Here is a 27,699-nt window from a genome sequence, read left to right as displayed (position 1 = left end):
CAGTTTGTTAAAAATAAAGGGTTTATTTTGATACGGCATACGGCACGTTGCATGATCCGGAGTGTGCGGCGAGACAGATGGTAAGAGTAAGACAGAGCCTTCCCTTCGCAGCGTTTGCTCCGGTGTTAGGAGCCTCTTTAAATGACTCTCTTTAATAAGTTTTCCAGGGGCTGTTTGAGGCAAGAGAAATTGAGAAGCAGAAGATCAGCGCTCCATTAACCAACAGTTTAAAGGAGCTGACAGCACTAAGAACAGGCACACCGGAACAAGAAATCCACTACAAGCCTGACAGTATTTCTGAATTACTGTTGTGAATATTAGATAACTTGCCAACCAGTCGCTGACGCTTAGGACGGGACAGCAGGTTGCCAGCTTTGCAGGAATCCTGGAAGTCTCCTATTGCCTCCCAATCACCCACTTCATCAATGCCAGCCCTAACTGCTCCTCAGAGTCAGTGCATCAAGGGAAACAACATCTTAGAAGCCACTTTGAACCAACATTGCACGCTTCTCACGTCAAATACTTTGGTCCTCAAAGAACATCACTGAAGAACAGCATACCACCACCTCACTCCCACCAGTATCACGTTAAAGTTTGGCTGCCAACCTAAAATTGTTGGCAATTTTACGGCAGCAACGGGAAGACAAAATGCCTGCTCAAATCCACGAGCGATGGATGAGTACGGTGACATTTGGCTCAGAATTACGAGCAGAGAAACTGCAATACACTACATGGCAAAGCCAGCCAGCTTTTAGCTAATATTCTCCTAGAGTAAATAAACCCAAGTCAGTAGACTTACAGAAACTTAAAAGATGTATTTGAAAGCAACATCACCCCAAAGTTAAAAGCAATAAACAGCTAAAGCTCTGCGTGAGCCTCTTGACTCCTATATAGCCTGGAGCCCCAGATAGAGCGTCTGAGATAATTACAAAAAGCTCCACTTTGCCGCTGGAGCTGCAGAAGCAAGGCAGAGCTCAGCATGCCGCACGGCTTCCCACTGGGGCTTTGGCTCGCCGCTGATGACTGTGGTCCATAAAAGCCAGTGGAGCATCCTGCCAAGCCATCCCCACCGCCCTGGGGAAGGCCCGCCGAGATACGACTGCCTCTTGCAGCAGCGGCGGCCATACGCTCGCAGCGTTAGGGTGATAAAAGGCCATGCAATGCACTCTCCTCCTAACAGGTTCCCCTCCAAATTAACAAATGTCTTTTAGTGCCAGGAAAGAAGCACCATCAGATTGCGGCAGAGCCAGTTCTGTGTGTACAGAATGCAAAAATTACAGTTCCTTAAGATAGCTGGGAAGTGCTGGAGAAGTCCAGAGAGGCTGCTTTAATTGCTTTAACCCGCTGCTGCAATCTCTCTGTAGCAGGTATTACTTTCTAAGGGTTTAAATCTGAGACGCAGTAGCTGCCCAAAGCTATTTGCAGGTTTATTGTAAACAAGTCCTACTTCTCAGGCCTCTGCTTCAAGCAAGATAAACAGTGCGGCAATTAAGCTACAACTTCTGTGCCAAAACAAGATAAACTAATTTTCTACTGAAGTTCCGCAGAACTATCCCAAACTCCTGGACGAGCAGCCTGGGGCACGGCCAGAGAAGGGAGCGGGCTGCAGGGTGCGATGCTGCAGAGCTCCAGCGCTCCAGCCTTCACCTCCGTGCACGCTTCCAGCCGCCAGCAGACGGCTCTTAGGAATTCGGCACAAAACAGGGACAGTGGCAGAAAAGCGATCGCTCTCCATCTGCTCGTCCCGCGATACCCTGGCGTGCATGGGTAAGCCCGTGGACACGTTGCTGGTAGTCTTCTGCAGCGAGGGTTGGCTATAAAACCTTGGGAGCAGTGGTAAGCGAAGGGCTACCATGAAAACAGAACTTAAATTAAACCTCTGATGTAGCTTCTCATGGGAAAAGGCAACTACATGCTGTACTAATTTGTATGTGGCACCCAGGCTGCTGGGAGAGTGACTCATCTTTTGCAGAGAAGCCATCTGTCCAGCGAACTCATCGGATGTTTGGAAGGCACCAGTGGTTCATGTTCAGCTCCCATCCTCCACTCTGCACAAGAGCTGGGTTGCAGCTCTGCAGCTATCTCCATCTTCTGCTGGACTTTCCAGGGACGCCGGATGATCCGAATTCAAGAGCACTGCGGCACTTGAGCAAATAGCTCATGCAGGAACCCAAAATGAGTGACAGTTCAAGGCATCTCAGACCATTAGGCTGACTGAAGTTACGGATGGGTTAAGACCTAGAGGAAATCTCGAGTAATTTAACATGTTCCAAAAGTGTCCTGCTGTGTTTACAATTAAAATACCACAGCAAAAAAAAAAAACTCCCACTGTCCACAGAAAGGGGAAGAGATCTGTGATTGTTTCATATGCCTTGAACCCTTTCTGGCCTTGAATCCTTCGGCCAGACACTGCATTCAACAGGTTAATGAGCTGGAGAGCTGATCAAAGGACAGATGTTTATTCCCCCTTTAATTTCTGTTCAAGTCACAAATATTTATCTATAGAAGTCATAGCACTAATCCCATCTCCTTCCTAGCTTTTAAGTTTAGTGATCAAAGTCATGCAATTCCTTGAAGGCAGTATTTCAATTTCAGTTAGTGGTCTCTTCTAAAGAATAATAAAAAAAGTCCTTTTCATAAGGGAAATTAAGAGAAAACAGGTACGTTCCGGTGAAAATTAAAAGAAACAAAGTGAAGCTAGGCAGCTTAATTTCACACCATCTATTCCTAAAAAGGATGACTGTAGGCAATCCCCTTTCAAGAAATGCCAGAATTCGGATTTCACTTTCCCAGCTTCAGAAGACAGCCTCATCTACCTCCCCGCCCAGCCAGATACCCCCAGCTTCACATCAGAATACGAGTTTACGTGGAAACTCCTCTACCTGCCCCCCAAGCCCCTTCAGAAACGACCTCAAGAGCGACGAGCGGATCCCACCCGCGTTCCCACCCGTCAGCGGCACAAGGAAAGCGGAGGCTGTGACAGCCGAGGCACTTGTGCAGAAGGTGGCCCTGGGAAAGGGCTTTGTTTTGTTTTCCCCTGCCCTTCCACCCTTAGCTGGCCGCAGCTGGAAACACACAGCTTTCGAGGTCCGACTCGATTATCGGAGCTAACCTGCTAAGTCGCATTTCACTGGTGACTATGCGAGCCCTATCCGGGACAAGTGCATCGCTGAAATTTCACCTGATAAATAAGCGAGGTTAAAATCCGGTGTACGGTGTGGTAAACATTTCCTAACTATTATTAGCCAAAGGAAAGAGTGTGACTGAGCTCCTTTAACAGTCAACACTGGCTGTTTCCACCTCTCCTGGTGCCAGGGGCGCAGTTTGCTGCCAGGGGACACGCGGTACCTTTGCTGGACAGCTGCACCAGGATGACAGGCCCCTGCTGTCATGGAGTGTATTAAAATTCAGTGCTGTGAGTCAGACAAGCATGTGCAGGATGTCTTCAACAACAAACTGCCCCTCCGGGTGCTGCAAGCATGCGACGGTGTTTTGAGCATCAAACCCCCAAGGCGTTCGAGGTGCTTTGGGGGCACGCCGCTCCTCGAGCCCAGGGGAGCCGAGAATCTGCAGAGTCTCCTGATCCGTTTGTCAGAGATGCTCGTTTTCCCTCCTCTGCTTCCAAAGAAGTTGAAATTGGATTTCTTCAGAAGCAACAGGCCCAACTTCCCCACATGAGGGCAGTAATTAGGACGTTATTAGAAATGCCTTAGATGACCGTTCTCTCCTTCCCCCTCTCAGTGCACGCTGCTCCCGCGGAGTTGTTTGTCTCCACTCTCCATTTGTCATCCTCACTCAAAGAGCACATGAGTCAGACTGTGCACCACAGATGCTGCTGATAAAAGCACACTCCATTTGGGAATATTAGCAACCCTGCAGAACAAAGACAGCTAAAAAAATAAATCCCCATCCACTGACTCCCAATCAACTATGCCAGTAAGTGCCTGGTAAATGTCACTGGCTTTACACTTTGTATAAACATCAATCTTTGGATGGTCCAGATTAACTCCTCAGCTCCTGCAGCACACACCTTACAAAAGGGCAGCAACCAAGGTGCACCTTCAGCATGGAACAACCAGCGCCTGTCCCAGGGGTGCCCGCTGTAGTTCTGTCCCAACAAATACCACAAAGAGGAAAAAGGAGATATGTAACTTATTTTTGCACAGCAAGATTACAAAGGCTGGCTATTTTTGCTGTGTATAATTTTCCAGAGCAGCAAAGGTGAGGCAATTAATATTCACATAGACCAGTCACAGCAGAGAGCTCAAGCCCTGGCCAGCTGGAAGCTCAACCCCAGAGACCAGCAGCTTTGCTTTGGAAAAGGGATCCCACGAGCTTAAGTAAAACGGCACCGACTGTAGGTGCTCTCACCACTGGTTTGGAAGCAGTTTACCATAACAGAATTAAACCAGATAAAAGGAAACACTTCAGTGCATGTAAATAATCCCACTAAATAAAACTATGCATGATTAAAAAGCTGTCAGCTTCAGCGCTGATAAACCTCGGCAGGCCCCGACTGCGCTGTCGCTGTCTCACCACAGCTCGCGGCAGATCTTAACACTCCTTTCAGGAACATCTGGAGAACTATCCTATTATCTACCAAAAAAAAAAAGCCAGAAAAAACACAGTGACCCAGTTCAAAGTGTACAACTTGTCTATTTTCAATAGAGCACAGAGCCAGTTGCAGTGCAGACTGTCCTGACCAGAGGCAGAACAGAACTCCTCCATCGGCACACAGCGCCGGGCTCGGTGCAACAAGCTGCTCCTTCTGCATCAGCCTGTTCTGCTTGTGCCGAATTGTTCTTCATAACACTCACAAACTGGTTCTGCAGAATCCTACAATTACAACACCACCACATACACAAATGCCACAGATTAAGGATCAAGAGCTCCCCTGCTCGCAAGAGGGTTTTTTTTTTTTTTTTTTAAAAATCTTCCAGATTCAGATTCATTTGCATGCAGCGCGTTTGAAGCCATGAACTTAAACGAAGGAATGGAGGAGTTCCCACCGAAAATGGTTAGCCTCTATACATACAGCCTCTACAGTGTTCAAGCTGCATCAGCCTAAAGATCCATTGTGCAAAGCTGCTCACCCTGGGTAGCAGCCAGCACGAGAGGAAGGAAAATGTGCAAGAAACTGGGCAGTCCAGCTGGGCCACAGCTACTGTTTTTATGATTTCTAAAGCTCCAGGACTTAAAATGATTTGAGGCTCTTCCCTTATCAGCACTGTATCTCATCTGTTCCTTCCAACACAGGAAACAAGCTGTACAGCACTCACTGCGTGCCAACAGCTGGACAACGCTCATCTGGAATATTAACCTGTACTGGAGGTCTGAGAGTGCCGAAAAGGCCAAGATAACCGAGAAACTGCTGAAAGACTCTAGAGGCAACAGCACCGCAGAAAAGCAGCAAACTGCAAATCTTCGTTTACCCACCTACACTCCTAGCTACCGCCTTCCTTCCCCGTCTGCTCTACTACAGCATCTGCTCAGCCTCCGACTCTGCAAGCAACGGGAGCTGCCAACGTCGGGTGTTGCAGCTGCACGGACTGCACCCAGGACCGGGGTTCGTGCTGCCTCCAGCAAAGCCTCACGACAGGGGAGTGCGGACAGCAGGCTGCCTGCAGACAAGATCTGCTGCGGTTCTCTCGCCCAAGCAGGAAAGGGGCAGGAGAAAAGAGGAAAGATCACTTCTAAAGGAACACTTTTCTAATTAACAAAAACTTGCCAGCAAATCTCACAAGTTTGACATACAATCTCTCTCCATCAGTACCTAAACAAAACATTTATCCTATTGATATGAACTTAACAGTGCAAAGGACTTGAAATCAGCTTGCACTTTCTAAATCTTCTGCAGCACCAGGTCAGTGGAGGTGGACACAGCAAGCAGCCAGGCGCAAGCATTGCTAGGTGTGAGGCACACAGCGCTGCCATGTAAAGAAAACAGAACCTTGTCTGTTCAAAGGGGGAACATCGGGTACCTCCAGGTACGCAGCAGAAGCATCTGTGCTGCGTCCAGACGTCCTTTGCACAGACAGCAACCTTGGGTTCTGCGCAGCCTCCACACGAACCTCCGTAACAACTGCTGAAACACAAGCACTGTCCTGGTAAAAGGTATTAAAAGCTTATCTTTTAGACATAACATGATTAATTGTTATCATTTTTAAGATTTAGGTAGACTGGAAAGGGACTGATGGATAAAAGAGACATAAACTAGTCTTTACGTGATTTAAGCCTTAAACATAACAGAAGAGGATGAAAACATCTTCCTTCACAGATTTACGCCAGTGTAGCTCTGGAAAAGGCCGTCATGTTTCAGGAAGCGCCAAATGTTTGATCAGAAACCAAATCTGATTCACTGTTTTGGCGCTGCTGCCTGCACCCTGCCAGACAGGACCGGGGCAGGCAGCAGGATTATCGTACCTTGACAAAGAGCAGCCCCGTCAGCTGCCTGGAACTGTACGCGTGAGGAAGAGCTCTTCTCAAGGTGGAAAGGAGGTGACGTTCCAGAGGCCTAGGCAGGCTGTGGTGTGTGCAGGTAAGTCAAAGCCCAGGCCAGGTGTACTTGGAGGTAGCCTCTTCTGCCCTGGCCCAAAATACCCGGAGCTAACTTCCATTGCTCACCACTGCTGCTCTTGCAAAAGAGCGATTTGCAAGACACTGAAGATCTGTGCACTTTCCTAGATGCCTGGAAACCACGTTTCAGTTTTGGCATCTTAACTGAATATTAGGAACAAGCAATACCTGGCTATTTAACCTAAGGTGCATTTGTAAGACTAAGCACGCCTCTTGGACTTCGGCTAATAGTATCAGCAAGCGGTGCATGGTGGTGTTGGGTTGATGGTTGGACCAGTGATCTCAGAGGTGCTTTCCAACCTTCATGATTCCTAGTTTTTACTTTCATTAAAAAATAATCCAGCCACCAAGCCAGGAAACATGAAATTATTACTCTCCCCTTAATTGGTTTAGTGGTGGACTTGGTAGCGTTAGGTTAACGGTTGGACTGGATGATCTTAAAGGTCTTTTCCAACCTAAACGATTCCATGATTCGATGATTCTACGTTATTTCCTCTGGGCACAGCCTAACACTGCCACTGAACAGCTACTGCCTGACAAACATCCCCACGGTCACCCGGATGAACAACAGCAGCTCCCATGGTCATCGGCGTGTGCTGCTATCGCTGTCAGGTCATTGGACTAAGGCTCTATGGCTTTTATTTGGGGAAATACAGGGAATACCTGGGAATCAGCATCAGCCATAAGGCAGATTCAATAGCAGCAGGTACAGCACAAAAAAAAGAAAAAATCAATTTTTTTTTTTCAAAGGCAAGTGAATTTGAGGGAGTCCAATGTAGTGACAGCTTCCTCAAATAAAACATCAAAGGTTAGCACATCGCAGGTCTGCACCAACAACATGTTTGTCATCTCTCCAGGTCTGTTACAGCCCTAGTAAGCTGAGATACACTAAACATGTCCATGAACTTGAGCAGAATAAACTCACCATCAGCACAGCCACGTGGTTAGTCTTCACTGTGCTGCAACTTTGTCTTGTAGGGACAAAATGCAATCTATGGGACTCCCTTCCTATGTGGAGGACAGCTTGTGTCTACCCTCTGGCTATTTTCACCCTGTATTGATGAATGCAAACAACTCTTAATTAAAAGCACTGGAGTTAAGTCTTTGTCACATTTTAAAAGAGGCAAAACCAGGAATGTAGCATGCTTGAGTCACAGAGCAGGTTGTACAGCATCATACCACCAGAAGTAACCCCACAGTTCTCCTAATTTTCCTTTCCAAATTAATATTTGTGATAAATGTATCAGCTGCTTTGGGCTTGTTTGGCTAGCTGGACCCTTGGTTCAAGATTAGGTCAAACACAAGGGAGCCTTTCGGTTTCTTTCCTTCACCTCAAGTTTGGTATTACCTCTGTGCCTGCTTATATAGGACACCCTTTCTTGCACAACAGCTTCGAGTCTTGAGAATTCGAGTTTTGCTGGATGTTTGTGGATCCCACCACCAGCTGCCACCTCTTCAGGAATGCAAAAACAACCCACAACAAATTTGCAGTTAGAGAACAAGTCTTTAAATCGGACAGCTGCAAAAGCATGCAGGGCTACGATCCTGCAAAAATGTTAGAAGTGGGCTCTCAATGGCAAGGTAATTATAAATTTATCTTAATAGCACATTAAACCCAACAACTTGTTTGCAAAGATGAAGGGCCCCGGGCCTGCTGAACTTATAGCAACACACAAACGCTTTTGTATATTCTGGCAACAAAATCGGTCTCTCTAAAATACCAGATACTTCTTGACCATGGAAAACGGAGCTCCCCATCTAATTTATGGCCTTGCTAACAATGTGGGAAACTCATTACAAGAAACAAACAGCTGAGATGTTGCTTGCCACCTCCTACCTATCCCAACAAGCCCGCTCTTAAACTACTTTCCAACTGCTTCTCTCCTCTGGGAAGGTAAATAGCCCGACGGGTTGATCTGAATACACCCTGTGGGTCCTGCCCCAGGAACAGCCAGCTCGCACACCGAGCTCGAGCGCTCGCTCGCCTTGCTGCACTGACAGGGAGAAGATTTGTGTGAGCGGGACAGCTCGTGGGAACGCAGCAAAGCTGTTCCCGCACCCCTCATTCCCACGGAAAGCAGCGGAATATTGTACCCTGTCTCATTTCAGCCGATCCCAAAGCATGCAACAAGGCACGGGGCAAAGCCTGCAAACCCAAAATGCAACTTGCAGATGCAGCAGCTTGTAGACTAAACACAACACAGAGCAGTTTGCACAGGCCCTTTAAATCCTTGTATTCCTGTTTCTTGTGAAATGACCTGCAGACGTCATGACAATTTTAAGAGCGCACATAAGTTGGATCAGTACTGCTGGCTGAAAATCTACTTTGAGAGTTCTTCATACATTAAGAACATACTTTTATCAGCTCCAGAAGAGGAAAAAGCTGCCTCAGATGCAACTAACTCGTAAGCCTTCCACCTGAAATCATCCACATAAACAGCCTGAATATGAAAAACATTTGAAGGCGAACCTCAGGTATCGATTTGTTGAATTAAGCTGCTCGCTCGCATTGCCCTTCACGGAGTTTGAGCAGGATTAGAGCACTTGGCCTGTGCCGCGTGCCTATTTGGAGCCCAGATGGGGACAGCGTGAGCTTAGGGCTCCACGTCAGGGCAGTAAGAGCAATACACAACCAGAGTAAAAAAGCAATTTCTCAGGCTCTTTCTGGAACCCCATCAAACTGAACTGCCTGTTGATTTAGCCGCTGGTGTGAAGTCGAGCTGAGCCAGCCGCCAATACAGACAGCCCTGGCGCTGAACCGAGCTTCAGCAACGGTTGCAGTTCTGAGTATTTTTTTTTTCCCCCCCCTCTGCTTGGAACCACGTAAATAGCATTTCTGTTTGCCATTAATCCTTTCATGCTTGCGCTTCCCAGAGTAACCACTGCTGGGAACAGACTTGCGTGTCTTCAGATGCCCAGGGCTTCCCCGCCACGCCGACCTGCCAGCCCTGCAGAAGGCAAAAAAGCCGCCAGCGCAGAAAACAGCAGTGGTGTCACTGGCAGGACAACAGGCAGAGCAAAGGCGTCGAGGTTACGCTGGGGATCAGAGGAGACTGCTGCAGAAAACAGGAGCAAGATGCCACTGTCTGGAGGTTGATAATCCTTCCACAAACAGAACTTTGCGCCGCACGTTTGTAAGCTAACAGCTATAAAGAAATTCAACAGGCTTTTCTGTGAAGTCTCTGCAAACCAGAGATGCTCGGTGATAGCAGTTTCACTTGGGATTTCAGCCAGAGGAGATGGCACGCTGCAGGCATGAACTAATATATTCCTCACTAAAATTCTACAATAGGCACAGAAATAGCTGGAAACATTAAGGAATATTGTTATGCTAACTCAATCTTATGCTTTGCTACTCTCTCTGACCATTTTAATTGCCAGGTGAAGTATTAAGGCAAAGCACGCTCAGAACAATGGCATCTATACCTCTATTAATTTCAGCCTAATAGTAAGAAGCAGCAGTGGTGTGAAGGAGCCAAATTATTACAGCCCTTGAACATCTGAGGCTGGAGCAAGCCCCGAGAGCAATAGGAAGAAAGGGGTGAGGATTAAGAGAGCCATTAGCTGCACATCACCTACAACCCTCATTAGTTCTGCTATTTGTTAGAGGGAGGAAAAATAAAGCAGCTGGATATTACAAGAGAGAACTCAAACGGCAGAAATGCAACCGTGTTTTCTGAAGTGCAAGTTTCATACTTTTGAGCTCTGGAAAAGGATGCGGGCACAGCCTCCAGGCAAAAGCTGCTGAAAGAATCAGGGTGTTTAGACTAGGGTGGAGGGACGCTGCATACCTGGAAGGAAACCCACTATTACCACCGGGCTCCATCAGGAGCAGCGGGCTGAGGCTCGAACAGGATAAATTCAGCTTTAAGAAAAACCGGCAGCCATGGGAATTGCTTGCTGGAACATTTTGCATACAAACTGTTCTGGTGTATTCACTGGCATCCTAAAGACGAGCAGGATTTGGTCTTTGAAGCGCAGCGTTACCAGGGGCTCCAGGTGGCACAGCCGTAGCAGGGACCAGGCACTACCCACCAGCAGGTTTTAGGGTGCTCCAGCCAGATCAGCTAGTGACACATGAGAAGCATTAGTAACACAACTGAGTTCTAATTGAGTCACCCAACCACAGGAAACTCACCGAGTTCACCACAGCATCTCCCCCTCCCCTCTCATCGTGGGAATGGCAAGGGAGGGGATGGCGAGGAGAGCCAAGCGCGGCAGACGGATGACCTGCCGAGCCGGGCAACCGTGCAAGATGATTCACACAGCCCCAGCCGTGCGAACGGCCTGTACGCACACAGCACTGCTCTTCCCCATCCAATAGTAAATACTGGACCTAAGCCATTTTATTTCTCTTGGGGAAGACTCCCAGCGTTGTTTTGGCACAAAAACAACGGAGCAGCCGTTCCCATTCTCCAGCTATGGCAGTTTACTCCGACTCATCTCGAGCTCTCGGCTCGCCTACCGTCCTGCCGCCTTTCGGGGTCCTTTTTGCCCAAGGTCCAAGCTCTCCAAAGCCAACTGGGCTCCTTAAACTGAACTTGTTGGGCCTGTGAACCTTATTTCAAGCCATTCTTACCCAGTAATGCATTTCCCAGATGCGATGCTCAAATGGCAAGCAGCTAGAAACCTGTTCTGGTGAGGGCAGCTGTGAAATCCAGCACCTGACTGTGGGAAAGCAGAGGTCATTCACCCAAAGCTAGCGAAAACAAAGAGGTGTCAGCTCATCTGAAGAACGAATGGCAACATCCATACCAAGACAGACATACCAAAGGAAGCATCAGATCTGAGAGCGACAGGAAGACAAGAGATTCCACCAGCAAAAATAAATACAGTGTGTATCCCCACGCGATGCATGCAGCTGCTACTCCACTGCAATTGCAGCATCTCAGTCATACCCATCTCAGGTATTTCACATCACTTCAGCTGCAATAGAGCAGATTTTTGGTGTTGATCACGCTCTCACAGCCCTGCACTCATCCAAGCTAACCGTGGGAGACGAGGGTAGATAGCCCTTACTGTTGTCTTGGATACGGAACCTGAACCCCTGCATCGGTTCTCCCCTCTCCTTTATCCACGATTCAGCCAAATAGCAAGATATCCTTGGATCGACATGCCAGCTTTGAGAAAATGAGAAGAACGGGTGCTGTTAACGGGCATAACGTACTCGGTGCTCCCAGGGTGCACCTTCTCCATCCCTCTGGTCTCCCAGAGGTCTGCGACCATCCCACTCCAAGGCCTTCATGCATCACTTCAGGGTACCCAAAAACTCATGGCCCTATAAAGGCCCCCAGCTCCCTAGGCACCAACTTTCTGTGCAAGTGGAGGGATGGTATTTGTGTAAAGATGACCCCGGAGCAGCGAAGGAGACAGGTACGCAAACAGGCTTGTCTGCAAAGCGATGCAGCGTGACATGGCTGGAGGGCAGCCAGGAGCAGAGAAGCTGGGAATGCATTCAGAGGAGAGCTACAGAGCTGATAAGTTTGCTGCAAAAGAATGTTTCAGGGGTGACTCGTGATTGTGAGAGAAGATACCGAATAGTAGTTTGGTACTGGTCCATAAAGCACATCTATTCTGCTGAACCTAAACATCCAACTAAGCAAACCCTCACTCTGAATTTTCGTCTCATAGTCTCTCTTCCTCTGTATACAGAGCAAAATTCGCAATCAGGCTGCAGTTTATGGAAAATTGACAGAAGGTGTGTTCATATCGCCAAATTTTAGTCTGATACAAACTTAACACTGAAGGTGACAAGAGGTACAAGGAAAGGAGAAAACTGGAACAAACAGGTTACAAAACCACAGCGTCTTAAGGTACCTCTTAGGAGACTGAAACCTGAACAAGGCCACTGGAGAGAGAGAATCGGGACATTGCCCTAGATCTTTTTTTGATATATTAAACTGGGATTATCTCAATTATACTGAAAAAGTCATACACAGAGACTGCCACAATCTCACATTTTCCCCTGACTATCTGCACACTGCTGACTGTGCCTGATTAAAAATGCAGAGGACTTTTGCACATGCTGCAGAAATTAAATTCTTAGAAAAGCATTTCAAGCACACAGGAGGGAAGGAAAGGTGGTTTGTAAGTTCGTGTGCAGAAGAGGTGAAGAGAAGGGACATTAAAGAATGATGATCACTGACGATGGGAGCGATGTGGGGGAAAACGTGATAGCAGACATAATGTGGCCGACTGTGGGGAAAAATGTGATAGCTCAGCTGTCAGCCAGGGACATGAGAAGGACCTTCTGAAGAATCATGTGTCATTAAGTGGTGCTGGATGAGCGTCTAAAAAAAAAAAAAACGGTTTGAGCATCTCGCTGAGCTCAAATTAGAAGTGGAGAACTGTAAGTCCTGTCCTGTCTCAAATGCAATCCAACTCTGAGCAGGGGCTGTTGCATTTGGAAGTGTTTTGTTTTTTAAATACAAGCACTAGAGACAGGGCACAAACTCACCTGTCGGCTTCACTCTGAGAGCAACAACCCCAGGAAGGTAGCAGGGCAGCCTGATTTTGTTCCAGCCTTCCTCCCAGATCACAGCATTCCCCAGCACGCTTTCTGAGCAAAGGCTGCTTTAATGCCTGCCTGAGAGAACAGTTGGTCATGTCTAGTTCTGCAGAGGCACAGACTATAGTTAAAAAATAAGTGGGTCCTCCGAGTAAGTCACTCTCGCCCTCTGTTTGAGGGCTACACAGTGAGCAATGAGGAAGAAGAGCCTCGAGGCGAAACCACAGACCTGAAGACTGCAGCCCAGGTTCCTACACCAGCTCTGCCACAGCTTTCCTGCATGACCTTGGGAAAACGACTGACCTTCTCCTGCGAGGCCACTGTAAATCTTAACAAAGCACTTCGACACAGACAGAAAACAGCATTTGTCACAGAGGAGACAGGATTCTTGTCGATGCTGATAAAGCCGTAAATGTGCTTGCACAACCATCAGCAGCTAACCGGAAGAAATCCTTTACACAATGCACAAGTTAACTATTACTCCTCTGCGGATCACCTGTTGCAAGATCTCACGTGACACTGCAAAAAGTACTGAGATAATTTCAAACCATTTAAAAACCCACCAAATATTTTGTGATACATTCATCATTAGTAGGGAGCTAACAAAACAAACCTGCTCAAAACAACCTAAAGGTTTGAACTGCAGCTTATCTCAAAAGCCCGCATAACGTGTTTGCAGACTGAGTAACCATTTTTGCTGAACACAAGGTTTTACTACAAAAGATGAACAACTTTCACTCTACGGCTGCTCCAACACACGGCCATGACAAAAGCCCCCAGCCCTGCGTCAGAGCCATCTCCCCTCCAACCAAGGACAGGGGTGGCTCCTTCAGCTGCAGGCAATTGAGCCCTGGGGGGTACAAACCCAAAAACCAAATTTCTGCCTTCTGAGCTAACCTGCTTTGTTTTTAAAAGGAACCAGGCTTCTTGGGGACAGCCCCAAAATACTTCCTGTTATTCCTTGTGCCGAAGCATGACGAGCTTCGGTCGTTCTTGACAGATCTGAGCTCCCCAAAGCTTGTGTCCCCAAAGCTAACCCCAGCAGCTCCATCACAGCAGCATTAAGAATATGCTAGGATGAAGGCTTTCATCCTAGCAAACGTTTTGTGCTGATTAGTCCAAGTGCAATAATTCAGAAAAAAGAAAAAGGTTTCTTATAGAGCTTGAAGAGCTTGGACGTTTAGCTGCTGTCCCACAACAACTAGGAGTTAATTTGTTATTAGCCGCTTTCCTTGAAGAGTGCAAGAAAAACTAACAACAGCAGGACTGGTTTGCAGAGGCAAAGCCTTGTAAAAGCAGTTTACGTGACTCATGCTTCCCCCCCCGAAACCAATGAGAAGGGGCAGCAAGTGTTGTTCAGCACGCCAAGGAATCATTTCCTTTTGTTTCAGGGGCTGGCTGCAATAGGATTAAAATTGGCAGCATGCGCCCTTCACAACTGTTCTGCAGAATTACCCTCTCCTCATCTCCAGTTTCAAAGTCAGGCACAAAAATCCGTATACTGTGGATCTTTGGCAATCTCCACGCTTTGCATCGATCACGGTGCAGTGGGTGTGACTTTGGCAGAAGCACAGTCTTTACTGCAACAGGGAAAGGAAAAGGAGAGAAATTACTGGCAGCGCGGGCCACTCCTGTTGGCAGGGCTTTGCAGCCGTAGCAATACTTTATAAGGAAATTTCTTGGACGATGCTGCCTATCCTCATGTTACTGAGGTTTTTTTGTATTCCATTGCAGATGCTCTACAAAGTTATTCTTAGCAGGTATTCTGCATAGAACCAAAGCCGTCCCCAGGCTAGGGCCTATCTGCAGAGACACCAAAACAGATTTGAGATCTGCTGCGGAAATAAAGCATCCCTTCAGTTCAATGCTACTGAAGTCAAAACCAGAAGAAGCAAAGACAAGTCCCAGGAGACTCAGGTTGAAGAAGCTCCCAGTACAGATGATGTAACGTGGTTAAATCAGGCTTTGTCCAACCTTTGCCTATTAACGGTCAGAGACCTGCTGGTACGCTTCCAAATGCTGAGAATCGATTACATTTCATCATCAGGCTATGGTAATATTCAGATGGGAAGCTTCCAAAGAAAGTTCAGGTTCTTCATTTGTTTGCACTGGGAGTGCCTCCTTCTCCCAGGTCAATGATTTACTGCACCTGGCACAGTCCTGGCCATGTCCTCACGGTTACACAGCAAGTCCAGATTAATAAAAAACTACTTATGTCTAGTTTTTAAAAAGATGAAGAATTCCAACACTGCTGCCTTAGCTCAACTCCAGCCCAGGCTGGAGGCACCAAGTTCAGAATTACACCAAAGACACTGAGGAATAGGATTTATTGTCTGTATTGTGGGGTTGTTGGGTCGTGTCCCCCCCCAAAGTTGGTCTGACCTGTGAAACATGGATCATTTGTTTCCATCAAACAGTCACCAATAATAAATTGAGCTGAGGAAAGCAACAGGTAGAAAGCAGAGATGCACTTCAGGTTTAGAAGCATGGCACCCAAACTAATTGCTGACTGATTTGGCTCTCGCTAGACACTTCTGCACACACATTTTCCCCGTGGCCTTGTACAGCAGGGAGCGTGTAACAATAACGCTGTGCGTCTCTCTGGGCTGGACTGGCAGAAAAGCTGAATTCTAAGGAAAGAACAGCTCACGTATGAGCTCCTGTGTACACAGAGCGGAGAAGGAGAAACCCAAAACAGAGCAGATTTCTCCAGTCCAAGCTGCCATCAAGACTTAAAAAAAGGCAACTTTCCTTTCAGATTTTTAACTGAAATAGCCGAGAGCCTAATAAGCAAACTGCAACTGCCTTTAATCAATCAAATGGCATTTGGGGATTCCAGATTAATTTCAGTGAACGACGGCAACAAGCAACTGAAAGTTGCCATATCCATTTTATTTTAATAAGTACGAACAAGATTCAAAATGCCAGAGGGCGGGGGGCTGCATGTACAACTAATAAAGGTGTCTGGTAGTTTAAGCGATCTGGAGACAGTTCTGGGATTCAAAATTTAAACAAATACTAAACAAATGAGCTGGTGCAGAGGAGCAGAGGAATGCTGGCCTCAGGGCTGAGGAATGCAAGCCCGGCCAGACTGCAGCGAGAGAGCAGCTGTATGTGCACCCTGCACTGGGATGGGAAACCAGCTGGAAATATGTAAAGTTAGTGCTGTTTAGGCATTTTTACATATATCTATACTTAGAAAAACTAGATAAAGAACAAGCAAACCTGTTTAATGACAATATGCCTATGCAACTCTGTCCGCAACTTGAAAGCACGAATTCAACAAGATTCAGATAAGAGATTGAGAGCTTTCACACTAGAAAGTTCAAAATCAATTATAGAAACAATTGACAGTTGGATTATTCGCCTAAATCCCCTGCACCCTCTCAGTGATTTGCATTTCAAACAGACTGAATTTCACAGCAGGATAGATCGTTTCCCCATCTTGTCTACAAGTTCACACAGGACTGAACGGTTCTTCCAGTTAGCCCACAACCAGGGCTTCCTATCTCGCCAGAAAATAAAAAGTTTAGTTTAAAAATCACAGTAAGCATTTTTGCACATCGATAGAGAAGTGCTTAGGCAGCTCTAAACTTCAAAGAATTCACTACAAGCCAGACAAACCTGGTTTAGCGCAGGCCAGCTCTGGGGCTCGCTGACTGCGTGCGACACCGTGAGCCGTGCTAGAGCACCACGGTTTTCTAAAAACCAAAACTAAATCCGATATTTATATGACCTGCACCATAGATGCCACCATACTGTCTCATTAAGCAGCAATGGGTAACGTCTTGCATGTCCACCAGCATCTCGCACACCAAAACAAATGTCAGGTTTGCTCAGTCATGGGTGACTCAGTCAGCACCCAGGCCAGCAGACAACATCGAGCACCTCCGCCGCTGCACACAATACTGTCAAACAATGAAACCTCAGCGCTGCGGCTCGAAACGACCGAGAGGATATATTCATGTTTATCCAGAGTTTGGGTGTTTCCAGGGAAAGGCTGATTTAATTATCCTGGCTGTTTGCCAGCTTGGCAGAAGCAGGACAGAGCAGGGGCTTGCTCAAACTTCAGGGACCCCCTTTTCCCTTCCCAGATCTCCAACGCTCCGCAGCCACGGCTCTTCCAAAAAAACCCTAGACTGTTGTCTCAGGCCAAGGAGCAGGAGAATAGGAAACCAGGCTCTGTTTACTGCTAGCTCTTCGGAGGAAAGCCCATGGGGGCTGTCGTTGCTGAAGGTTAGCTCGGTGCGCAGGTGGAGCGTGTGGGAGGGCAGGAAGGACAAAAACCAGAGCCAGTAAGAACTGACTCAGCAACGCTCACCCCCTTTCATTATCTCAGATCTTAAAGCAGAAATGTTAAAATACAACTTTCAAAATGAGAAGGCGAGCTGGAGATGGTTTATATAATGCTGCTGGAAGCAGGCAGACGTTTTAACTCATGCAAGTTACCAAGAGCACAGATGTATTGGGAAGCTGCAATGAAAGATCGTATCGCGAGTCATCGGCATTAATTGGGGGCTGCAGTAAGCCATTAACGTGCTGCGCAGAACACATTTCAGGGCTTAGCGCGGGAGGAGGCTGAAGGACAGCCTTCCCACGCAGGAAGAGATGGGGTCACAGCCCACACGACGGGAAAGGCGAGTCCCACCCAGCACCGCGAGGGCAGCAGAGGACAAAGTCTTACTCCTGGCTGTCAACATCAGCTCGAACATCCGAACACCACAGCTCTGCAGACGCCGCAGGCTATGGCGTGTTATTGTTTCCCCTGAAAACAGCTAAAAAAATTCTTTAAAGAACTAACTATGCCCCAAAACAAATAATGCTCAGTAAAACAGCAGTAACATTGCCATTTAAAAACTACAGACTTTTTTTTCTTTCTTAGATAGGTAAGGAATAGAAGCATCAAAGCTGGCAGCTGCTGGTATAAATAGACAGGCCACCAGGGCCGGCTGAAGGGCCACCATGAAGAAAACCGACAAAACCCCTGCTGTACTTGTTTTTCCATTATCTAATATTAGGCCATGTAGGTATTTATGAACCATTCCGCAGTGCATTCAAGCTAATTCCCAGAAAATCACGTGCTTGCACAGTGAATTCAAGATTAGGAAGCTTTCCAATGTTTTCTTGAGAAGAGGTGTGATCCCCATGCAGTACTAACAGCAATTTGAAAGTCTGTCTTGTTGGTCGGCTGCCAGATACTGACCCAACGAGCATCTTATTAAGCCTCCAGTCATTTCTTCCCAGCTTTGTGTGTCAAACTGTGTGCTCTGAGGCTTGAAGAGTCTAAAGCAGTTTCAGACTGGGGGCAGAAGGACAGATATTAGTTACAGAACCACATTATAAAGCGTTTGAAGAAATACTAAGTGCTCAGAAGTTAATGCTCGTACGACGAGTACATGACAAGAGCCTCTCTGGTCTACAGCTGCAAGAATAAGTCAGTAGTCATCAGGCCTGAAAGGCTCGTTTAATTTCTCTGTAAATAATAAAAAAAAAAAAAAAAAAAAAGAGTAAAAATGCCACAGACATTTCCAGCCACTTTGGACAATCAGTCGTGATCAATTCCCACCTCCTTCAGCCTAAGACACGAAGGGCCTGAGTCACACAAGCCACTGAACAGGGCAACACCTCTGCCCAGATTTGACAGCCCAACGGGGAAAGGCACCGGCTTGCTGTACCCTCTAACCCTTCTCTTCCCTGGAATGTACACTTACAGTGCTCAGAAACCAAAAAAATGTCGGTTAAGGCTGTGTAATGATGTTGTATTTAACAGAATCCATGTAGATGCCTGTATGAACAGCCCTGCAGTGACGGGGACAAGAGCTGCTGGCCGTTAAATTTCTTATTTGAACAACATAAGCTCTTTATGCAGCCTGCCTCTTCCTGCTGTTCCACTTCTGGACAGCTGCTAAGCAAAAAGCACCCAGTCTGCACTGATTAGCTATCTTCAAGGAAAAAATCATGCCTAGAGGGCAAGGCAGCTGAAAGCTACCCAAAAGTCTTGCTACAAATTTTTGTATGAAACAGCACCTTATTTAGACAATTTGAAAAATGTTACAGAGGGACACTATGGCTGGGAATTTGCATAATGGGCGTCTACATCTTGCTTACCTAACAGGAGAAGAATCCTGTCTGTCAGTAAGTCTAGACTGTGGTGTTGAATCCAGGGGACCGAGGAATCTCCCGGCCAGAAATAACACCCAGCGCAGGGCAGGGTGCTGCCATCTGCCGACACCCATCGCCGGGACGGCCAGGCTGCAGAAACCTCGCTTTTTGTAGGCATCTCTGGATCAGGACTGCTCTGCGGAGCTAGGCTCAGTGCAAAGAGCAGCAAGAAAAACCATCCTCCTCCTCGCAAAGCCTAAGCTGACTCTTCCAAGTGCTCCAGGGAGACCTGCACGGAGCAGCATCCCCCGTAGCGCCTCGCTCCGCTGTGCTGGCTGGATCACACTGTTAGCTGTAGCTGCAATTAAAACAATGGTAGCGTGACAGTCTGTTTTATTAAAATGCATATACATTAGTTAATATTAAAAGGCCACAGCGTAACAACAGCTTTCACATTTAAAATGCTCCAAAGGCTTAGGTGGCTTAACAGAGACCTCTGCAGTTCCGACCGGCTCACTGCAGGCGGTTATGCTAGATGCAGTTTTTCCCACTGAACCGGGTTGTAGAAGGTAAGACACCCAAAAGGCACAAAGGTGTGCGTTTAGCCACCTTTTCCACCTCCAAAAGCCTTGCTGCGACACACACGGAAACACATAACCACTGGCGTTGGAGTCGCATAGGTCTCAGCTCCTCGGAGAGGCTGCAGCAGAACCAACTGTTGTTCTTCATCTCTCCAACTTTTCCTCCCGCCCCAAAGCAGCATCAGCCTGACCTGCGTCTCCCCAAAGCCCCAGTGGGGATGTCAAACGCCTCCCGAAAGTGGGGAGGTTCGAAACATGCGCTCAGCCTCCTGCCCCTTCAATTCCAACGGGTACACTAATAGAAGCAAGCAACGCTCCTTCTCTTCTTTGAAATACAGCACCCCTGATCTAAAGATAATCCATCTCTAGGACAACAGAAGTATGTGAGCAAGATACTCTATTCTCAGCTATGGGTTTGTCATCTCATCAAGCTTAAGTTGCTTTACCTTGCTGGCATTTCACACACGGGACAGGAAATACAGGATTTCACAAAGGACTGCTGATGCACAGAAGGGACTTTGGAGGCTCCACGAAAAGCACTCATGCCAAGTATCACACTGCGAACATGGAGCTGACCAGAGAAAGGTGACGCCACTCGTGTGCAGCAGCATGTAACCCCCTAAGAAATTTTCAGCAATTGAGTGTTCCAAGCAACAACAGATATCATTTCTTTAAAGCCTACCAAAAAGATTTCGAAATATTTCTTATAAGCAGCTGCACTTAAAAGTCAGCATCTGGTGACCAGCAGGGCAACGACAGACAAATGGGATGTGGCTAGACCCAACTGCACCACGTCATGCGCGGTGCCACGGAACTGCCATCCGTACGGCAGACGAGATCTGAAACCTCGGAAGAAAAAGATAAGCGAAGACAAGGTTGTGTGAAAAACTACAGAAACTATTTTGGAAAAGGAAGCAGTGGAAACACGCTGGTGAATTGCTGTTTTTGGGAAGTCAGAGCAGACCGAACACCATGCTTAATCTCACCGTCATTTCCTTCAAGCGCACTAAAGTTTCCTTGTCCAACGTGGCCCATCTCCTTTACGCAGTGGGGTCAGTGAGGCTTTCTAGAAGGTGAACTATAGCTACAGGCATCCTTCTAGTTTAAATCAGATTTAAATATTGCATTTGGTGGCACACAGGGAAAATATCGACAAAATGGACAAACTGGTCTAAAACTTTCAGAACAAGCTACTGATTTATTCTGTGCTCTGAGACCACACCAAGTTCTAGGGCAATTTAAACAGCACAACTGATATTTAGCTTATTTCTTCTACAGAAAAGTCACGAGGCTTTAATCACCACGCTACTTCATTAACTGGAGATTACTAATTACAGGACTTATTAGTCAGTGCTACCAGACAATGTTTTAGTGTTGATTGTTTGTATAGGGAAGATTGGAACCGACAATTTAATAATTTTAATGGAATACAAGGTGATTTGCAAGAGCTGTCCTCAGCAGAATGGACAAAAATCGTTACCGTTTTGCGTTGTCGCATACTTCCAGAAAGTAACAGCTTTAGAGGGATCAATGTGAAGCCAAAGATGCGAGAAAACAGCACAGGACAAGTGAGGCACGCACCTTAAATCACGTGGTGAATCTCCTGCCTCTGCCCTGACCGTTCCGCTTAGAGGGCAGGGAGAAGACAGGACATTTGCAGCATCTAACATTCCAGCACAGAGCATAAAACGCTATTATACAGAACGAAAAAGCCATCATTTGCAGTATCTCCTGTTCGTGTGCTACCGGTTAACACGTACATACGTTCCAGCGAAGGCTAGATAAAAAAAGAAACTGAACTTCATCATCCAGCTACAGCAGTTAAAGCCTGCTGCTTCCCTTGGCTCCCCACGAGAACAAAGGCTCCCACACACACCTCACGCCTTCTGACTAAGAGGGACATGTCTTCTTTGGAATCTATAGATCTTCTTCCCTAATTAAGGAGGAGGATTACTGCTACATAACGAGCAGAACGTCGCTCCATGCGGGCAGCAAGTAATCGCCAGCCTTTGTCTCAGACTGGCAGGAGCACGAAGAGTCAAATCAGAGGAGCACCTCGGAATAGCCACCGTAGTTGGGCCGACACAACAACGGTATTAATCTGCTGCGGCGTTTTCCCGCTCTAGCAGGTAAAACTTAAGCATCAATGGAAGGTAAATTAACGATGAAACGATACTGCAATTTCACAAGGGTAGAGCTCTTCTTGCTCACCTTCTTACTGCAGCGGAGCAGTTTCGGCTACCGTCTCGTAGGGCGCGCTTGCTGCCGGGGACGCCGGTTCTGATTCCTTCTGGAAAGGAAACGGGAAATCAGGAGATCTATCACTGATATACTAAACAGGTGGCGCATTACTGATGAAGTTTTAATTTGGAATAATATATTTTACTCCATTGACTGCAATTTTATCGTAGCAATATTTACTTCAATAATTAGTGTAATAAGGAGGGCACCATGTTCACTGCAGTTGTCTGTTTTTACTGATAGCAATTTTCCATACCCAAAGAACTCAATGTCCCAGGTATGTTCTGAAATTAACATTGATTTGTTTGAATTTCACAGTGTTGCCAAGCACATCTTTATTTTGTTGCATACAACAGACACACATTGACAGGGAACCCGTTTTTCATTTGTTTTTATAACTAACACGCATGACCTGGAGGTCACGCTGTGTATTTCAGACACCGAATCTGAACACGTGGCATCTGAAACTGGAGATAACCAATGCTTCAACTACTGGATGAGAGTTCACTTCAATATTCTGCTTGGATTTCACCGCAGCCTAACTACTGGAGTACAGTCAACAGATGTTGAGCTCAAGTCCCCCATGGTGGGAGAGGTGTTTGCAGCTTTTTATTTTGGGGAGGGGAATGCTGTATAGCACTGTTTCAGCAAAGAAGCCAGAGTCCTCTGGCTAGACACAGACATATTGGCAAGCTTAGTTTTCAAGAACCAAGCCCCCAGAAATGGTCTAGGAACAAGCTGGCCTTAAGAAAGCATTGAAAACACCCTGAAAGAAACCAAGTCATGTTTAGCTTTCTCACATGTTGGGACGCTCGCCTGCCACAGCACGTTACATGGCCCCGCAGGACGTCCTCCTTCCTGCTTACCAGTAAAACATTGCTCAACCCTCCTCCGGTCAGCCCAACTTACCACACTGAAGTCAAAGCTGCTGTGAGCGAGAGCTAGGGATTAATTCCAAGAATCCATCTGAGCCGAAATGCAACCCTGCTTGTTTTCTCCACTTACTGTCTGAATACAAACAATTTTTTTTAAGGAGTAAAACCCACGTCATTTACTCTCCACTGGGTTTTAGGCCATGGCTTGCCTTGCCCCTTTCACCTCCATCTTCCTCGCATGTCAGTAAATCAAAGGGTGAGAAATAGCCCTCTTGCCAAAACAATTTTTTTTTGGGGGGGAGAAATAGCAATTCTCACAAATACCATATTCCAAACAAGAGTGGCAAATGCCAGCTATCCACACAAATATGAAGGTGAGAGCAAGAGAAAAAAGCCTTACTATGAAACAGAACAACTTGTGTTAGGTTAGGAGACCAAAAGACCAAAAAAAGGAGCATGGGGTAAAAGCGTAAACACTTCAGACAGAGCAAAGGGCACAAGGTTTGCAATCGGCCTCCGAACGGCTCCTAGTCCACCACCACTGATCCATCCCTCCTCCAGGATCAGCAAGCCACTCGCTGCTTTCTCACATTCCCCCTGCTCGAGCGAAGCTTCGTCCGCAGGCGGGCCCCGAGGCAGCCCCCGGACCCTGCCGAGGCGTTTGCCGGAGCAGAGCTGCGCCCGGGGAGAGCCAGCGGAGAGGAGCCAGCGCCTTCCTCCCAGCCCGAAATAGCAAATGCCAAAGCTGGGGCCTCGCTCATTGCAATCATTCCTGCTAAAGCAGCACAGGCCTGCCTGATCCCCCTTCAGAATTCAGTCATAAACTCAAAGGGACTGAAATTCAAGGGGATTTTGTCAATCAAGTGGCATGCCTCTCCCAAAATACAGTATGGGAGATAGGCAAGGGGCATGCACGGGACTGTGGAGCGGAAAAACAAGTGCAGCAACATGTGAAAGGTCCTGCAGGTAAGAAAGGCCACCAGAAACACGGGAAAACAAGTCCTGAGGCACAGCGCTTTCCGGGATCCCATTCCATCACAAGGAGATGCAGTTCCCGCCTCTCCCTGCAGTACAGGTCAACAAGCCTCTACAGAAAGGGGGTGCGATGAGCAGCCTGGAGGAATATCAGCCCTCAGTAAGTCAGTATGCTCTTCAGCCCCTTCCATACAGGATGGTGCGCCTTTTATAAGGGGAAGGAATAAGGATTACTTTCCCAATATCCTGCTAATTGCCGAAAAAGGTGAACTTGCCCCCATAAATCACAGGCTGCACCAAGCCAGCCTTCAGCTGCAATCCCCACTCCATTGCCTCCCGACTCTTCCAGCTATATGTGATTTCATAGCGTGAAAAAATAATTACGGCTTCTAAATTGCAAACAGATTTAAATAGCAAGTAGCTTGGCCCCGTGAAGTATGTGCAGTTGTTTAAGTGCCTCTGGTGCTCTGTAAGAGCTGATAAATACCAAGCTGCTACAGGAATCAGCCACCACCTCCAAGCTGCAGGAGGGAGCTCAACGCCTCCTTCAAAGACAAGGCACCCAAAATCAAATCTACCTTTTGACCAAGTGAAGTCTTGAAGCTGTAACTGAAGTGAAAACGTGAAATGACATTACACACATTCTTTATTTGCATTTGTATTGTTCTTCCTTTGTCCATGCACCTGTCTTCTCGATTGCTCTTTCTTTCCTTTCGTTTTAAAAGCAACACAGGGACTTCTGGACTGCCAGTTTTTAAATCAGTCACCATTTTAAGAGCTGTTTAGGTTTTCTACAGGCATTACCATTTGAAGACTACTCCAGAGCCACAGCAGAAGTCTCTGCAGCTGAAGGCAGTCGCGGAGCAGCTCCCATGCGGCAGGTGGGAATAACACCCACCCCCAGCACCACCCTCCCTGCGACACACCTACAATTTTGACAGGGACATTTAACACCATCATCCTGGACAGTCCATCTCTGCAGTACTGGTTTATGGCCTCTGTAAACGAAGTTGGGCAGGAGAGATGCCTGCAGGCAGGCCCTTTGCTGGAAGACTACCTGTCCGGCTGGAGTCTGCAGCAGCGGCCTCTTGCCTGAGCTCCTCCCAGCTTTGCCCTCCTCCAGTTTGCAATCGGTGCCAGCTTCGCAGACACCCCAAACTATGCCTGATTAACATCATCGGCATTTCTCCTGCACAGACTTTTGAACTGGCAGTTCCTACATGAGGAACAGTTTGCAGCAGGGAAAAAACAACCCAACAACTTTCCAGATGAACACAATACCATCTTTGGCTTTCCGCAGAAACGAGCCTTTTGTTTATAGGCTTGCAGAATCTGACTCCAGGGGCTGGTCTGTTCTTGCTCAAAGAGGGAAAACAAGCCTGACCTCAGCGTGCTGGAATAAACTCTGCCCCCTCCTTCCTTCCACACTTCTCCCAGTGCAAAGGTAAAGAACACGATATCCAGCAGCGTGACCGAGCTCACCGAGGGAAGCGTGACCGCACACACTCCTGTTTACTGACATCGAAAACAAGACCACGAGAGCCAAAGAGGTAAACTAACTGGACTGCTCCTGCTGCCATTCATCAGGCTACGCCGGCCAGCACTTCCCAGCTGGCGAAAGGTCTTCAGTAAGTCAGCTGGCCCCTGATACGTTAAGCACAGCGTTCACTATTAGCACATACCTCTCCGTGCATGGACAGCCACGCTCGGAGAGGACACTCCCCTATCTCTCCCACTTGTACCATTTCCTACACAGTCGATAAGCAGGCTGCAATTTCCTCCAGGCGGATATTGCACACCAGTGCTTGCTGGCAACAAAGCCCGAACAAAGAACCTCAAAGCCGTCGTGCAAGACTCAGAGTGGCTCTACCACTCTCATTAGGAACAGCTACATGTCATGGGAATTTGTCACACCAACAGGTTTGGGAAAAAACCTTGTCACATTTGAACCTTCTTGACCTATGCCCTGCTCACGGTGCAGGCCAGAACCCTTTGCTCAAGCCTGCTCTGAACATGCAAGCAGCTGGCAATGCAAGTACCAGCACTTTAAGAGATACCTTGAAGCGAGCGTGGGCAGCAAGGAGGGGAATTCCTTTCCGAACTAACTGGAAGCGGCAACAGTTGGTAATGCAAAGCATCTCCCAGGACCGGAGCCTGCAGCTGCCAACGTTCCCTCAAAGTCAGGGCAAGGCTCGAAGGAAGCCAGATCATCCATTACAGCCCACCAGAAAACCTGCCATGCCAGGAACGCCGTGGGAGGCAGTCTCTGCAGAAGAGCCTTTCCACGAGGATCGTCCAGCTCACCGGCAGGAGGAACTTCCTATACTTCCCTTGGACACTCCAAGATCCGGCAGATTGGGCAGGCGGCCGATGCTATCAACTATTCCAACTGTGATTAATAAAGAGTTCTATGAAAAGATTAGAGAGAATTTAGGAGTACAGGATTCAAAAACTCATCTTTGTGTAGCAAGTGACTGCTGATTGCGTTCCTAGTCCTTAGGATTTTTAAAGAATGCTTGAATACGTGGCAAAGCATAGAAGTCAAGGACGCTGCATTCATACGGTGAACAAGACACCAACCCTACCACCTTTGCAAATGAAGGTCGATGTGCAGTGTTCTTGACAATCTGACTCAGGGTTTTAAAGTGAGAACTAGAAAAAGCTGCATTTACGCAGGTTCTAAAGACTAACCCAGCCTGCAGTCTTGCTCATTTTGCTACCAGAGCGCAAAGATTTTGAGCACTAGAAGAGCCCATGCATTTTTGAAAAAAAAAAACCCCAGAGCCAGTCAGCGCGCTATTTGTTGGGAACCGCCTTGACATGCCCCTTCCAGAAGGGAGCCCTGCCCCGGTACGAGCAGCGTGATACAGCCCGCTGCCGGCAGCTCAGCCGCGGGGCTGGTACGGAGCTCTGGCCTCCCGGGCCCCGCGGATGACGCGACCTTGTTCAGCACTGTTAGGTAACGCAGGCCAGCTCATGGAAAATGAAGCTGTCAAATAGCAAAAGGCTCCTTTTAAGATGCCTGACAGATCCCTAATCAAGGAACTTGGGAACTGTTACATGCCGTACCACAGGGCTAAATTAAAGCATCGCTGGCAGGTACTGCTGACCGACAGATAACGAACTGACACAGAGATGCATCAGCACGAGACTGTGATTCAGAGCAGCGCTGCAATGATGAGGTAACAACCTGCTGTGCAGCGTTGCGCGTCGTCTTACTCCGGGCAAGTAGGGCACAGACCCACACCAGAAGTTCAGGTTCCTGCAGTGCTGATGTGTTAGTGAAGTTAAAGGGAGAGAAATGCATTACTGAAGGTGAAGTTGCTCAGATCACACTCGAAATTAAATAACCTTAATGGGATAACCAACGCCGGGTTTAATTCTGCTACTTGGTACTCTAATAATAGGCAAAAGATCTTGGTCCAGAGGTAGACTTTGTCATGTCTCTAAAAGTATATACTTATAAATAGTAAATTATTATCAAACAATTGCATCTGGGCAACCAATACAAAATATCCATGGTAAAGAGACAGCTTGTAAAGTTTAACTTTTCCCCATTAATTCCTCCAAGGGATGAGCACATTCTTTTTTCCTCGTCCACAGAACTCCTGCCATTTTCCAGCACACAGCCCAGGATTTTTGCTAAGTAACAGCTGCCACAGTCAGTGCACATTTGCTTTTGGAAGCAAAGCACTAATTGTGAAGTTGCTAGGAAGTCTGTTCTGGCAACTTGCTCTGGAACATTTTTAAGTCCTAAAAAGGGAAGGCTGGGAGGAGAGGCAAGCAAAAAGGGCCTTCCCTATGTCCTGCAGTGCTTCACACCTCAAGGGATCTATGCTTC

The 27,699-nt window shown here is 47.3% G+C and overlaps 1 protein-coding gene across 1 annotated transcript in view; it reads right to left on the bottom strand.

The window, feature by feature from the left end:
* The window catches only part of LOC104038459 (guanine nucleotide-binding protein G(I)/G(S)/G(O) subunit gamma-7), a 53,558-nt gene extending 31,503 nt beyond the window's left edge, over positions 1–22,055 (bottom strand). Inside the window, exon 1 of the mRNA XM_075723593.1 lies at positions 21,979–22,055. The gene's annotated coding sequence lies outside the window, so the exon portion shown is untranslated. The remainder of the gene's footprint in view (positions 1–21,978) is intronic.
* Between the last annotated feature and the right edge of the window lie 5,644 nt (positions 22,056–27,699).

The sequence above is a fragment of the Pelecanus crispus genome, chromosome 20, assembly GCF_030463565.1.
Source record: "Pelecanus crispus isolate bPelCri1 chromosome 20, bPelCri1.pri, whole genome shotgun sequence".
NCBI classification, from domain to species: domain Eukaryota; kingdom Metazoa; phylum Chordata; class Aves; order Pelecaniformes; family Pelecanidae; genus Pelecanus; species Pelecanus crispus.
The sequence above is the reverse complement of the archived record's forward strand: the minus strand, read 5'-3'. Positions and strand labels throughout refer to the sequence as shown.